The following is an 11,379-nucleotide window of genomic DNA, read 5'->3' as shown; positions in this document are numbered from 1 at the left end:
CACCATGGAAAATGTCACCTTGGAAACTGTCACCATGGGCACTGTAACCATGGACACTGTCACCAGGAGCACTATCACCATGGACACTGTTTCCATGAGCATTGTCCCCAAGTACACTGTCAACATTGGAACTGTCATCATGGGCACTGTCACCATGGGCACTGTCACCATGATCACCGTCAATATGGGAACTGCCACCATGAGCACTGTCACCATGGACACTGCCACCATGAGCACTGTCACCGTGAGCACTGTCACCATGATCATTGTCACCAGGAGCATTGTCATCATGGGAAGTGTCACCATGAGTACTGTCACCATGGGCACTGTCACCATGGGCACTCTCACCATGGGCACTCTCACCATGGGCACTGTTGACCATGGACACTGTCACCATGGGTACTGTGAACATGAGCACTGTCACCATGGTAACTCTTACCATGAACACTGTCACCATGGGAAATGTCACTATGGGCACTGTCAGCATGGGCACTGTTACCATGGACACAGTCAACATGAGCACTATCATCATGGGCAGTGCCACCATGAGGAATTTCACGATGGCAACTCCAACCATGTACACCGCCAGCATGAGCACAGTCACCATGGGCAGTGTCACCATGAACACTATCACTATGAGAACTATCACCATGAGCACTATCACAAAGGGCACTGTCACCGTGAGCTCTGTCACCATGAGCACTGTCACTGTGGGCAATGTCACCATGAGCACTGTCACCGTGGGCACTCTCACCATGGGAACTGTCACCATGAGCACTATCACCGTGAGCACTAACACCATTTGCAGTGTCACCGTGAGCAATATCACCATGGGAAATGTCAGAGTGAGCACTATTACCATGGGCACTATCACCATGAGCACTCTCACCATGAGCACTGTCACCGTGGGCACTGTCACCGTGTGCACTGTCACCATGGGCAGTGTCACCATGAGCACTGTCACCCTGGGCTCTGTCATCATGGACACTGTCATCTTAGGAACTGCCACCACGGACACTGCCACCATGAGCACTGTAATCATTGGCACTGCCACAGTGAGCACTCTCACCATGAGCACTCTCACCATGGGAAATGTCACCATGAGCACGGTCACCAGGGACACTGTCACCATGGGCACTATCCACCAGGGCACTGTCACTGTGAGCACTATCACTGTGAGCACTATCACCGTGAGCACTATCACCATGGGCAGTATCACCGTGAGCAATATCGCCATGGGCAGTGTCACCATGAGCACTATCACCATGAGCCCTATCACCCTGAGCACTATCACTAAGGGCACAGTCACCATGAGCACTATCACCATATGCACTGTCACCATGGGCACTGTCAACATGGGAACTCTCATCATGAGCACTGTCACCATGGGCACTGTCACCATGGGCACTCTCACCATGGCCACTGTTGACCATGGACACTTTCACCATGGGCACTGTGAACATGAGCACTGTCACCATGGATACTCTTACCATGAACACTGTCACCATGGGAAATGTCACCATGAACACTTTCACCATGGGCAATTTCAACATGGGCACTGTCACCGTGAGCACTCTTACAATAGGCACTATCACCATGAGCACTATCACTGTGAGCACTCTCACCGTGGGCATTGTCACTGTGTGCACTGTCACCATGAGCACTATCAGTATGAGCACCATCACCATGAGCACTATCGCAAAAGGCACTTTCACCATGAGCAGTATCACAGTGAGCACCATCACCGTGAGCACTGTCACCATGGGCACAATCACAAAGGACACTGTCATCATGAGCTCTATTACCATGGGTCCTGTCACCATGAGCACTGTTATCTTAGGAACTGCCAGCACGGACACTGCCACCATGAGCACTGTAACCATTGGCACTGTCACCGTAGGCACTGTCATCATGAGCACTGTCACCATGAGAACGTTAACCAGGGACACTGTCACCATGGGCACAACCACCCAGAGCACTGTCAACGTGAACACTATCACTGGGAGCACTATCACCCTGAGCAATGTCACCATGCGCACTGTCACCATGGGCACTGTCACGATGGAAACTGTCACCACGAGCACTATCACCGTGATCACTATCATTAAGGGCACTGTCACCATGAGCACTATCACCGTGAGAACTATCACCGTGAACACTTTCACCATGACTACTGTCACTGTGGGCACTATAAGCATGAGCACTATCACCATGAGCACTGTCACTGCGGGCACTGTCACCGTGTTCACTGTCACCATGAGCACTGTAACTATGAGCCCTATCACCATGGGAACTGTCACCATGGGAACGGTCACTATGGGCACTGCCAAGATGAGCACTGTCACCATGGGAACTCTCACCATGAGCACTATCACCATGGGAAATGTCACCATGGGCACTGTCACCATGGGCGCTGTCACCATGGACACTGTCACCCTGAGCACTATCATCATGGGCAGTGCCACCATAAGGAATTTCAACATTGTAACTCCAACCATGTACACGACCAGCATGAGCACAGTCACCATGGGGACTCTCAACATGAGCACTGTCACCATGGGAAATGTCTCCATGAGCACTGTCACCATGAGCACTATCACCAAGAGCACTGTCACCATGAGCACTATCACCGTGAGCACTGTCACCATGGCAACTGTCACCATGTGCAATGTCACCATGGGAACCCTCACCATGAGCACTGTTACCATGAGAAATGTCACTATCGACAGTGTCACCATGGGCAGTGTCAGCATGGGGAGTGTCACCATGAGCACTATTACCATGAGCACTATCACCATGAGCACTATCACCAAGGGCAGTGTCACCATGAGTTCTATCACCGTGACCACTATCACCATGGGCAATGTCACCGTCAGCAATATCAACATGGGCACTGTCACCGTGAGCACTATTACAATGGGCACTATCTCCATGAGCAGTATCACCGTGAGCACTGTCACCGTGGGCATTGTCACCATGTGCACTGTCACCATGAGCACTGTCACCATGGGAACTGTCACCATGGGAACGGTCACATTGAGCACTGTCAATGTGGGCACTATCACCATTAGAACTATCACAATGGGCACTGTCACCATAGTCACTGTCACCTTGGACACTGTCACCATGGGCACTCTCACCATGGGCACTGTCACCATGGACACTGTCACCATGGGCACTGTCAACATGAGCACTGTCACCATGGGAAATGTCACAATCGGCACTGGCACCATGGGCACTGTCACCATGGGTACTGTCACCATGGGCACTTTCAACATGGGCACTGTCACCATGCGAACTGTCACCATGAGCACTATCACCATGAGCACTATCACCATGAGCACTGTCACTGTGGGCACTATCACCATGAGCACTATCACAATGGGCACTGTCACCATAGGCACTGTCACCATGGACACTGTCACCATGAGCACTATCATCATGGGCAGTGCTACCATGAGGAATTTCACCATGGGAACTCCAACCATGTACACCGCCAGCATGAGCACAGTCACCATGGGCAGTGTCACCATGAGCACTGTCACCCTGGGCACTGTACCTATGGGAACTGTCACCATGGGCACTATCACGGTGAGCTCTATCACCATGGGAACTGTCACCATGGGAACGGTCACCATGTGCACTGTAACCATTGGCACTGCCACAGTGAGCACTGTCCCCGTGAGCACTGTCACCATGGGAACTGTCAGCATGTGCACTGTCACCATGGGAACTCTCACCATGAGCACTGTCTTCATGGGCACTGTCCCCATAGGAACGGTCACATTGAGCACTGTCAATGTGGGCACTATCACCATTAGAACTATCACAATGGGCACTGTCACCATAGGCACTGTCACCTTGGACACTGTCACCATGGGCACTCTCACCATGGGCACTGTCACCATGGACACTGTCACCATGGGCACTGTCAACATGAGCACTGTCACCATGGGAACTCTCACCATAAGCACTGTCACCATGGGAAATGTCACCATGGGCACTGTCACGATGGGCACCGTCACCATGGGCACTGTCACCATGGATGCTGTCACCATGAGCACTATCGTCAGGGGCTGTGCCACCATAAGGAATTTCACCATGGGAACTCCAACCATGTACACCGCCAGCATGAGCACAGTCACCATGGGCAGTGTCACTATGAGCATAGTCACCATGGGCACTTTCAACATACACAGTGTCACCATGCGAACTGTCACCATGAGCACTATCACCGTGAGCACTATCACCATGGGCAGTGTCACCGTGAGCAATATCACCATGGGCACAGTTACCATGAGCACTATTACAATGGGTACTATCACCAAGGGCACTGTCACCGTGAGCACTGTCACCATGAGCACTGTCACCATGGCCACTGTCACCATGAGTACTATCATCATGGGCAGTGCCACCATAAGGAATTTCACCATGGGAACTCCAAGTATGTACACTGCCAGCATGAGCACAGTCACCATGGGTAGTGTCACCATGAGCACTGTCACCATTGGCACTGTCACCATGGACACTGTCACCATGAACACTATCATCATAAGGAATTTCAACATGGGAACATCCAACCCTGTATACCGCCAGCATGAGCACAGTCACCATGGGCATTGTCACCATGAGCACTGTCACCATGGGAACTTTCAACATGGGCAATGTCAGCATGCGAACTGTCACCATGGGCAGTGTCACCATGAGCACTATCACCAAAGGCACTGTCAATGTGAGCACTATCACCGTGAGCACTATCACCATGGGCAGTGTCATCTTGAGCAATATCAACATGGGCACTGTCACCGTGAGCACTATTACAATGGGCACTATCTCCATGAGCACTATCACCATGAGCACTGTCACTGTGGGCATTGTCACTGTGTGCACGGTCAACATGCGAACCGTCACCATGAGCACTATCACAATGAGCAGTATTACCATGAGCACTATCACCAAGGGCACTGTCAGCGGGAGCACTATCACTGTGAGCATTGTCAACATGAGAATTGTCACTGTGGGCACTGTCACCATGGGAAATGTCACCATGGGCACTGTCACCAAGCAAAGCGTCACCATGAGCACTATTACCATGAGCACTATCAGCAAGGGCACTGTCAGCATGAGCACTATTACCGTGAGCACTATCACCGTGAGCACTGTCACCATGAGCATTTTCACCGTGGGCACTGTCACCATGAGAATAGTCACCATGAGCATTGTCACCATGAGAACCCTCACCGTGACCACTATCACCATGAACAGGGTCACCATGAGCAATATAACCATTGGCACTGTCACAGTGAGCACTATTACCTTGGGCACTATCACCATGAGCACTATCACCGTTATCCCTGTCACCGTGGGCACTGTCACCATGAGCACTATCACCAAGGGCACTGTCACCGTGAGCACTAGCACCATGGGCACTGTCACCATGGGCATTGTCAACATGGGATCTCTCATCATGAGCACTGTCACCATGGGAAATGTCACCATGGGGACTGTCACCATGGGCACTGTCACCATGGGCACTTTCAACATGGGCCCTATCACCATGCGAACTGTCACCATGAGCACTATCATCATGAGCAGTGTCACCATGAGCACTATCACCGTGACCACTGTCACCATGAGCATAGTCACCATGAGCACTATCACCATGGGAAGTGTCAACATGAGAATAGTCACCATGGGCACTGTCAACATGAGCACTGTCACCATGGGCACTTTCACCAAGGGAACTATCACAATGGACACTGTCACCATGAGCACTCTTACCATGGCAAATATCACAATGAGCACTGTCAACATTGGCACTGTCACCATGGACACCATCACCATGGGCACTGTCACCATGAGCACTATTCACCATGGGAACTGTCACCATGGACACTGTCGCCATGGGTACTGTCACCATGTGTACTGTCCTCATTGGAACTCTTAGCAAGAGCACAGTCACCATGGGCACTGTCAGCATGGACAATGTCACCATGGGCAATGTCAACAAGAGCACTCTCACCATGGAAAATGTCACCATGAGCACTATCACCGTGGGCAGTGTCACCGTGAGCTATATCACCATGGGTAGTGTCACCATGAGAACTATCACCATGGACACTCTCACCATGGGCACTCTCACCATGGGCAATGTCATCATGGACACTCTCACCATGAACACTGTCAACATGGGAAATGTCACCATGGTCACTGTCACCATGGACACTTTCAACATGGGCACAGTCACCGTGCGAAATGTCACCATGGGCAGTGTCACCATGAGGACTGTCACCATTGGCACTGTCTCCATGGACACTGTCACCAGGAACACTATCATCATGGGCAGTGCCACCATGAGGAATTTCAACATGGGAACACTAGCCCTGTACACCGCCAGCATGAGCACAGTCACCATGAGCACTATCACCAAAGGCACTGTCAACGTGAGCACTATCACCATGAGCACTATTACCATGGGCAGTGTCACCGTGAGCAATATCACCATGGGCAGTGTCACCATGGGCACTATCACCATGAGCACTATCACCAAGGGAACTGTCACCATAAGCACTATCATCGTGAGCACTATCACCCTGAGCATTGTCACCATGAGCACTGTCACCGTCGGTACTGTCACCATGAGCACTGTCACTATGGGCACTGTCACCATGGGAACTCTCACCATGAGCACTATCACCGTGAGCACTATCACCATGGGCAGTCTCACCATGAGCAATATCACCATGGGCATTATCACCGTGAGCACTGTCATCGTGTGCGCTGTCCCCATGAGCACTGTCACCATGAGCACTATCAACATGGGAACTGTCAACATGGGAAATGTCACCATGGGCACTGTCAACATGAGCACTGTCACCATGGGAACTCTCACCATGAGCACTGTCACCATGGCCAGTGTCACCATGGTCACTGTCACCATAAGCACTGTCACCAAGGGAAATGTCACCATGGGCACATTCACCATTTTCACTGTCACCGTGGGCACTGTCACCATAAGCACTGTCACCATGAGCACTGTTTAACATGAGCACTGCCACTGTGGGCACTATCACCGTGAGCACTGTCACCATGGGCACTGTCACCATGGGCACTGTCACCATGAGCACTGTCACCATGGACACTGTCACCATGAGCATTGTCACCTTGAGCACTGTCACCATGGGAACATTCACCATGGGCACTGTCACCATGGGCACTGTCACCATGGAAAATGTCACCTTGGAAACTGTCACCATGGGCACTGTAACCATGGACACTGTCACCAGGAGCACTATCACCATGGACACTGTTTCCATGAGCATTGTCCCCAAGTACACTGTCAACATTGGAAATGTCATCATGGGCACTGTCACCATGGGCACTGTCACCATGATCACCGTCAATATGGGAACTGCCACCATGAGCACTGTCACCATGGACACTGCCACCATGAGCACTGTCACCGTGAGCACTGTCACCATGATCATTGTCACCAGGAGCATTGTCATCATGGGAAGTGTCACCATGAGTACTGTCACCATGGGCACTGTCACCATGGGCACTCTCACCATGGGCACTCTCACCATGGGCACTGTTGACCATGGACACTGTCACCATGGGTACTGTGAACATGAGCACTGTCACCATGGTAACTCTTACCATGAACACTGTCACCATGGGAAATGTCACTATGGGCACTGTCAGCATGGGCACTGTTACCATGGACACAGTCAACATGAGCACTATCATCATGGGCAGTGCCACCATGAGGAATTTCACCATGGCAACTCCAACCATGTACACCGCCAGCATGAGCACAGTCACCATGGGCAGTGTCACGATGAGCACTATCACCATGGGCACTTTCAACATGGGCACTGTCACCATGCAAACTGTCACCATGAACACTATCACTATGAGCACTATCACCATGAGCACTATCACAAAGGGCACTGTCACCGTGAGCTCTGTCACCATGAGCACTGTCACTGTGGGCAATGTCACCATGAGCACTGTCACCGTGGGCACTCTCACCATGGGAACTGTCACCATGAGCACTATCACCGTGAGCACTAACACCATTTGCAGTGTCACCGTGTGCAATATCACCATGGGAAATGTCAGAGTGAGCACTATTACCATGGGCACTATCACCATGAGCACTCTCACCGTGAGCACTGTCACCGTGGGCACTGTCACCGTGTGCACTGTCACCATGGGAACTCTCACCATGAGCACTGTCACCGTTGGCACTCTCAACATGAGCAGTGTCTCCATGGACACTGTCACGTTGGGCACTGTCACCATGGGCACACTCACCATGGTCAATGTCACCATGGACACTGTCACCATGGGCACTGTCAACTTGAGCACTGTCACCATGGGAAATGTCACTATGGGCAGTGTCACCATGGGCACTGTCACCATGAGCAGTGTCACCATGAGCACTATTACCATGAGCACTATCACCATGAGCACTATCACCAAGGGAAGTGTCACCATGAGCACTATCACCGTGAGCACTATCACCATGGGCAGTGTCACCTTGAGCAATATCAACATGGGCACTGTCACCGTGAGCACTATCACAATGGGCACTGTCACCATAGGCACTCTCACCATGGACACTGTCACCATGAACACTATCATCATGGGCAGTGCCGCCATAAGGAATTTCACCATGGGAACTCCATCTATGTACAACGTCAGCATGAGCACAGTCACCATGGGCAGTGTCACCATGAGCACGATCACCATGAGCACTATCACCATGTGCACTATCACCACAGGCACTGTCACTGTAAGAACTATCACCGTGAGCACTGTCACCATGAGCACTGTCACCATGGCCACTGACACCATGGGAACTGTCACGATGAGCACTAACACCGTGAGCACTATCACCATGGGCAGTGTCAGCGTGAGCAATATCAACATGCACAGTGTCACCATCAGCGCTATTACCATGGGCACTATCACGTTGAGCACTGTCACCGTGAGCACTGTCACCGTGGGCACTGTCAACATGAGCACAGTCAGCATAGCAACTCTCACCATGAGAACTGTCACCATGGGAAATGTCACCATGGGCACTGTCACCATGAGCACTATCATCATGGGCAGTGCCACCATGAGGAATTTCATCATGGGAACTCCAACCATGTACACCGGCAGCTTTAGCACAGTCACTATGGGCTGTGTCACCATGAGCACTGTCACCATGGGCACTGTCACCATGCGAACTGTCACCGTGAGCACTGTCACCCTGAGCAATGTCACAATGAGCACTGTCACCATGAGAACTGTCACCATGGACCCTGTCGCCATGGGTAATGTCACCATGTGTACTGTCCTCATGGGAACTCTTAGCAAGAGCACAGTCACCATGGGCACTATCACCATGGACAATGTCACCATGGGCAATGTCAACATGAGCACTCTCACCATGGAAAATGTCACCATGAGCACTATCACCGTGGGCAGTGTCACCGTGAGCAATATCACCATGGGTAGTGTCACCATGAGCACTATCACCATGGACACTCTCACCATGGGCACTCTCACCATGGGCAATGTCATCATGGACACTCTCACCATGAACACTGTCAACATGGGAAATGTCACCATGGTCACTGTCAACATGGGCACTGTCACCATGGTCATATTCACCATGGCCACTGTCACCATGGGCACTGTCAACATGAGCACTGTCACCATGAGCACTATTACCATGAGCTCTATCACCATGAGCACTATCACCAAGGTAAGTGTCACCATGAGCACTATCACCGTGAGCACTATTACCATGGGCAGTGTCACCTTGAGCAATATCAACATGGGCACTGTCAGCGTGAGCACTCTTACAATAGGCACCATCACCATGAGCACTATCACTGTGAGCACTGTCACCGTGGGCATTGTCACTGTGTGCACTGTCACCATGAGCACTATCACCATGGGAACTGTCACCATGGGAAAGGTCACCATGGGCAATGTCAACATGAGCACTGTCACCATGGGAACTCTCACCATGACCACTGTCACCATGGGAAATGTCACCATGCGCACTGTTACCATGGGCACTGTCACCATGGATACTGTCATCATGGGCACATTCAACTTGAGCACTGTCACCATGGGCACTGTCACCATGGGCACTCTCACCATGGGCACTGTTGACCATGGACACTGTCACCATGGGCACTGTGAACATGAGCACTGTCACCATGGTAACTCTTACCATGAACACTGTCACCATGGGAAATGTCACTATGGGCACTGTCAGCATGGGCACTGTTACCATGGACACAGTCAACATGAGCACTATCATCATGGGCAGTGCCACCATGAGGAATTTCACGATGGCAACTCCAACCATGTACACCGCCAGCATGAGCACAGTCACCATGGGCAGTGTCACCATGAGCACTATCACCATGGGCACTTTCAACATGGGCACTGTCACCATGCGAACTGTCACCATGAACACTATCACTATGAGCACTATCACCATGAGCACTATCACAAAGGGCACTGTCAACGTGAGCACTATCACCGTAAGCACTATCACCATGAGCACTATCACCGTGAGCACTGTCACCGTGGGCACTGTCACCATGTGCACTGTCATCATGGGCAATTTCAACATGGCCACTGTCACCATGGGCACTGTCACCATGGACACTGTCATCATGAGCTCTGTTACCAAGGGAAATGTCACCATGAGCACTGACATCTTGGGAACTGCCACCATGGACACTGCCACCATGAGCACTGTAACCATTAGCACTGCCACAGTGAGCACTGTCACCGTGAGCACTGTCACCATGGGAACTGTCACCATGTGCACTGTCACCATGGGAACTCTCACCATGAGCACTGTCACCATGGGAAATGTCACTATGGGCAGTGTCACCTTGGGCACTGTCACCATGGGTAGTGTCACCATGGGCACTATTACCATGAGCACTATCACCATGATCACTATCACCATGGGCACTGTCACCGTGAGCACTATCACCATGAGCACTGTCACCGTGAGCACTGTCACTGTGGGCACTGTTACCGTGTGCACTGTCAACATGAGCACTGTCACCATGGGAAATGTCACCATGGGCACCGTCACCATGGGGAGTGTCACCATGAGCACTATCATCATGGGCAGTGCTACCATGAGGAATTTCACCATCGGAACTCCAACCAAGTACACCGCCAGCATGAGCACAGTCACCATGGGCATTGCCACTATGAGCACTGTCACCATGGGCACTCTCAACATGGGCACTGTCACCATGCAAACATTCACCATGAGCAGTATCACAAATGGCACTGTCACTGTGAGCACTGTCACCGTTAGCACTGTCACAGTGGGCTCTGTCA

This window comes from Balaenoptera borealis, assembly GCF_965194805.1.
Source record: "Balaenoptera borealis genome assembly, contig: HAP1_SCAFFOLD_509, whole genome shotgun sequence".
Lineage (NCBI taxonomy): Eukaryota > Metazoa > Chordata > Mammalia > Artiodactyla > Balaenopteridae > Balaenoptera > Balaenoptera borealis.
Note: the sequence above shows the minus strand (reverse complement) of the source record.